Here is a 6,067-nt window from a genome sequence, read left to right on the forward strand (position 1 = left end):
AATCATGTAACAATATTATATTCTTACATGTTACGGATACTATTTACTGCATCCAATTTGGCAACACTGTGCACGAGTCTCTCCGTGAGATTTAAAAAACAGCTAACACGCACGCTTTCAAAAACGTGAGTACACGAAACGATATTTTACATTACACTAAGAGAAATATTTCTTTCTTACTCAAAACTAATGTAAATACAATATGCAAACTGAGATGTTCTGCTAAATAGGCCTATATACGTATTTATCCAAGTTGTATTATTATTATTATTATTATTATTATTATTATTATTATTATTATTATTATTATTATTATTATTATTATTATTATTATTATTATTATTATTATTATTTAATACTTAAGTTTTCCTTAGTGTTCTGCCTGAAGGTAGATAACGTAGTTAGGAGGGAACGCTAAGCCAGTAAACAGAGGTACAGTGGCCAATTTCTTTTTTTTGGAAAACTGGAAATTACGGAGCTGAAGCATTGGCGTTACTAGAATATTTTGCTAGAGGCAGGGGGGGAGTCGTTGTCCCTTTCTTCTGAGCATTGAAACAGCTTTTCAGAAGAAACGTCAGTTTTCTTTTCACATTATATTCTGAATTTCTGAACCTACCTTACCTCTCTTCGTTGCCATCGCACTGTTTGGTGACTTAATAACAGTCATGTAGTCCTCTATTTTAATCCCCATCTCTTCTTCCTCTCTCCTTTAGTTCTCGAGTCTGTCACTTGCAGAGTGATACAGGGATTCCTTTAGGCTTGAATCTTTTTATTGATTTTTTTATTTGTATTACTTTACCGCCCCTTATTTTGTCGATTTTACTACATTTTGAGCTTGAGCGTCCATTTCAGCAGCAAGCAGGGGTATACCCACGGGGGCCCGGACCCCCCAAATTGGGTAACTCGACATACAGTACACTTTCTTAATAAAACTGCACGTATTGAGCAGAAAAATGATTGATGTAGCCTAAAGATTTTGATCACTCTTTATTTACTTATAAAAACAATCTTTTCTATTTTTTTTTTCTGAGAGTATAGGTGACAGTACCGTACTTAACAATTACTTATCATCTTGTCGGGTGCAGAATAACATCGGTTCAACACTACAGGACGTAGTGTCTTGTGGTATTGGACCACCTCCAAACTTTGCACTCATCCCAAGAAAAAAATCTCGGTGCGAACTTGGCAGCGAGGGTATATGAGACATGATCTTACAGCTTAACGGGAGTTTACGGCTTTTTTCTCAACCACAAACTTCACGAGTAATGAGTTTTAACTCAAAACTGTCATGTAAATACATGGACCAGTCAAAATATATTATACCAAAAACTGGCGGGTCCATTCACCATTATGTAATATCAACAACCCTTACAGTATCAGCTGTCCTCCATCACACTTCAGAGATGGAGTGAGTCAGTTGGTCGTGGGTCAAGATTTGAGTGGGTCAGTGGGTTAGAGTGGATCATGGTGGGTAGTCGGTCGGAGTGGGTCAGAGTGGAATACGGTGGGTCGTGCGTCAGTGGGTCATGGATCAAGTTTTCACTGACCCATGCCATCTCTGCACACTATCTGACCTCCAAAAAGAGCTTGATTACACTGCCCCTATGCGCCTACAATTTAACGTGGAATCAGAGGTACATGTATTCTCACTGGCAATCGAACTCGAATCTCCAGTACACTTGTTCAATTAAACTGAATAAAGACGTCTTAATGTGAGCTTTTAGAGCAAGAATGTACCTAGAATACTCCGAATGTTCGTGGAAGTCAACTGTCTTGAAACGACTATATTTTAATGTAAATGTTCCGTTTTCGTGCATGTAAACAAACGTAAAGTGACAACGGTACTTCAAAAGTATGAGCTCCTCGAAACAAAAATTCGGGCATTTGCCTCACTCAATAGGAATTATCAACGGTCAAAAATTAGCGAATGATCATCGGAAAACTTACCGGTAGTAGTGCGCTTAAAATATGTAATTATATAAGGTTTGATTTGGAATACTAGTTAAAGCTGTCCTTCATTCAGCACTACGTTAAAAAAAAAATGTGCTTTTTCTCTCGAGCATAATTTCATATTTAAAAAAATAGCAAAATATTCTGTAGTAGTTTCGTAAGTAAGGCTTATTTATCGTATATACGGCTGAACTTATGAGATGCAAGGCCCCATTGAGAACAATGGTGAGGGGACCCTAGGTTCCCAATCAACTTACACAAACATACTATATATATATATATATATATATATATATATATATATATATATAATAGGTGGTCCTTCTTTATCGAATTCCGAAATTTTTTGAGCCTAACTCCCCCTAAAATGGTTCCATATCAGACCAAAGTAACCCATGAGAAATATTAGCTCAAATAGATAATATTAAATTATGCCCAAAACGACTGCAAGTTTTCAATGCAAACAGTATACAATATGAGGCAAAGGTACAGCCACCAGCGAAAGTATCTCCCCCTCCCATAAGTGCTCTAATTCCACTACTTGGAGTCTAGATAATTTGCAGTTTGTAAAACGCCTGGGCAGATGCAACCCAACTTACACGTAACTTTTCTCGGCATTGACAGCAGTTGGTAGCCTTGAGTCAGGTCTTTACGCAAGTAAAATTGTTGAGTTGAGTTGATTTTGAGTTTAACGTCCCGTTCAGCAGCGAGGCTATATGAGAACTGGACCTACTGATTAACGTGGAATCCGAACCACATGAGCTCCCGCCAGGAATCGAACCCGGGTCTCCCAAACAAGTAAAATTGTAAGTAGATGACGCACCAAACATTTTCCTATTCTGAAATGAATCTCTATGGTTCAGAGCGTGTTTTCCAATGAACACTATATATTATTCTCAATATTGCAGTGTATGTAATGTATTATTTCATTATATACTGTATATTCAAAGAAATAAAAACGTTGACCAGGCATGAATCAGAAAGTGCTTGAAAGTAGGTAAAAACATCAAATCTAGAACAACTGCTGGAAATAAGTTTGTAAATCATTATTTCCATTGACAGAACTTCTCCAGATCTTCTCACTCCAACATTCTTTTCTTTCTGAGTATGCATTGAAATTGATATTGAAACATTAGAAAAAGTTTGAACCTAGCCGGGATTTGAATCCGGGTCAGCGGAATAGAAGTTCAACACGCTAACCACTTACCTACCGCGTCACTTCAGCTTCCACAAAAACTATTAGCAAGTTAAAATCGTTGTATGTAAGACTATACTCAAGATACTAATGCTCATATAAGGAAATGTTAAGACGGAGAAAAACTTGGAGTGAAGTGTCTTCAGCAAATTGCACACTTTTACAATTCCTATGCTGTAAAACTCTTGCTTCCATCATAATAAAACAGAAAGTGTCATATAGAAACATCAGTCAAGATAATTCAAATCTAAATTGTCAAAGTAAATTGTTGAAAATGAGTGATAGAAGTAGTGTTAGTGGATGTTGTTGCAACACTTAGATATGAGGAAGTTTAACGCCCTGCTTGAGCATCGAGGCTAAATGTTACGTGAAACTACAGTTTAAATGTATTTCTTCAGAAATGAAATGAAATGAAATCTTTAAGTTTTACATCTCACGCTTATGCCAGCTAGGCTAAAGGAGACGGTTATATATATACATATCTCTTCGGGTATTTCTTTATAATTATATTTTTTTCACGAGCTATTATTATACATTGCAGATTGTCGAGTTCAACCCTTTATCCAGTCCACCCGATAGCGGGGAAATCAAAATCTCTAACCATTGGTCCGCGCACTCAAACCTACTTTTTATACATATTTTCTGTTTATTACGTTATTTTGTATGGACGTTTTGTTTTTGTGAAATATAGAAAAAGAAAACTTATAATATAAACAACCTGTAACTCAAGCTACCCCATACCGAAAGCGTCGGTGGACCAGCGATGGACAACTAGCGGCCTCTCGGCAAAATCTGGATGCCCTGCAGCAACGATTCACATAGGTCCCACTTCCGTTTTGAAAATTATACCACCAGCTTCGCGCTGAAATGCCAATGAACCACAAAATTACTCACCCTAATATGTTAAATCCCCTATATGCGTGATTTATTTGCATTAAAATGAGTTTTAAAAAATCACTTTAAAAAAGATACTCCGGAGTGGGCTCGAACCACCAACCTTATGATCACTAGGCCGGTGTTCTTCCGACTGCGCCACGGAGGCGATGAAGGAGACGTCACATGTAGAGGGATAAATTGATGAGGTCTTTTGAATTTGGCCAATCAGAGGGTTGATTTAAAGGGACAAGTTTTGCCGACAGATGTCAATACGTCTTCGTATCTCTCTCATGTATTCTTTTTTTACCTTTCACGAAAATTCACGATTTCTCTTACAAATTTCAACCTAGAGACTTCAAATTTTTAGAGAAGGAACTTCATAACCTATCGAAGGCAACAACCCGTGCCGATTTTTTATTTAGAATTTTCTTCATTGTTGAAATGGCTTGATTGTTGAAATGGATATCGAAACCTTTAACAATATAACTATTTCCATAATGAAGAAAATTCTAAATAAAAAATCAGCACGGATTGTTGCCTTTGATAGGTTATGAAGTTCCTTCTTTAGAAATTTGAAGTCTCTAGGCTGAAACTTGTAAGAGAAATCGTGAATTTTCGTGAAAGGTAAAAAATACACGAGAAATATACGAAGATTGTAGTGACATCTATCGTCAAAGCTTGTCCTTTTACACCAACCTTAATGTAAACAATCTGAAACTCAAGCCGTCGGCCTTTACAGCCCAAGGAAACTTAAAATGGTCTTGAAATAAATAACATTTGTTTTAATGATGTCCATTAGGGTCTATGGAAAAATGTTGAATCAAGGATATTTTCAAATTTGCGACTTTTCCATATAAATTCCAACAAAGAAAAAATTTTAACTTCATATTAACAACTTTTAAAATTGAGAAACTACTAAACCTCAGATTTTGGTATTTAACTTTCACAAAAAGGTTTACACGTTTTTAAGAAAGTGATTTTTGGAAGGACAATGCTTCCATTTTTTAATTGTGGTCGCAACATGATACCCAACTGGGCAAGTTACTCGATGGATTCAAAACAACGTCCGGCATCCCTGACCTACAGAAAGACTATATTCATTACATTTTTTAGTTTTACATATACATATATATATATAGGCGCGGTTCCAGGAAATGGTCAAGACTGGTAGACCTGAACGGTTAGAGGAATCGTAAACCGTAGTTTCGGTTTGTAATATAAATCGGTTTCAAACGGTTAACCGAAAGCAAACCGAACTGGAAATTGGTTCTATTTTTTGTTGAACATTAATGTGTTCTTCCAAAGTAAGTTACTAAGAGAAAGACATGGGAAATCGTAATTTCGTTCGAAATTGAAATTGAAGACCCACAATTAGTTAATCTGAAAAGAAATCATTCCATTTAGTTCGAGCTTTGTTTCCAAATGTATAAGAATATTCTCAAAAAGTTCAATCGTGTGTCTCTTTGAAACCGAACAGAACCAATTATGGTTTGGTTTCTGAAATAAACCGACACATTCGGTTTGAAACTTAAACCGTACTCAAACCGGTTAACCGATTAACCAACATTTAGAATCATTTCTAGTGGATAGACTGTAGTTAGTATTTCTATTGTTGTTTTGAACCCATCGGGCCACTTGAGCAGTTGGATATCATGTTGCAGGCAACAAAAGAATGAAAGCAGTGTTCTTCCAAAAACCATTTGCTTAAAAGCGTGTAAACTTTTTTTTGTAAAAGTTAAATACCAAAATCTCAGGTTTAGTAGTTCTCTCAATTTTAAAAGTTGCTAAAAGTGAAAAGTACATACTTAAAATACCATTTACTTTAGTGATTATGAGATTTTTTAAAATTTTTTTAGGAAAAAATGAAAATTTAGGTGTACGTCTACTAGCCGTCCGTTAGCGAAGCAGAATCTGCCCCATGTTTAGGAACGTTTTTATGTCAGCATATGCTAACGTGTGAACGTTTAATGTTATTTGAAAACATAACACTTTTTACCAGGTTGGCAATACTGACAACCCAATAACCTCAAATGTTGATTAGTGTCA

The sequence above is a fragment of the Thermobia domestica genome, chromosome 13 (genome assembly GCF_964235325.1).
Source record: "Thermobia domestica chromosome 13, izTheDome1.hap1.1, whole genome shotgun sequence".
In the NCBI taxonomy this organism is placed as follows: domain Eukaryota; kingdom Metazoa; phylum Arthropoda; class Insecta; order Zygentoma; family Lepismatidae; genus Thermobia; species Thermobia domestica.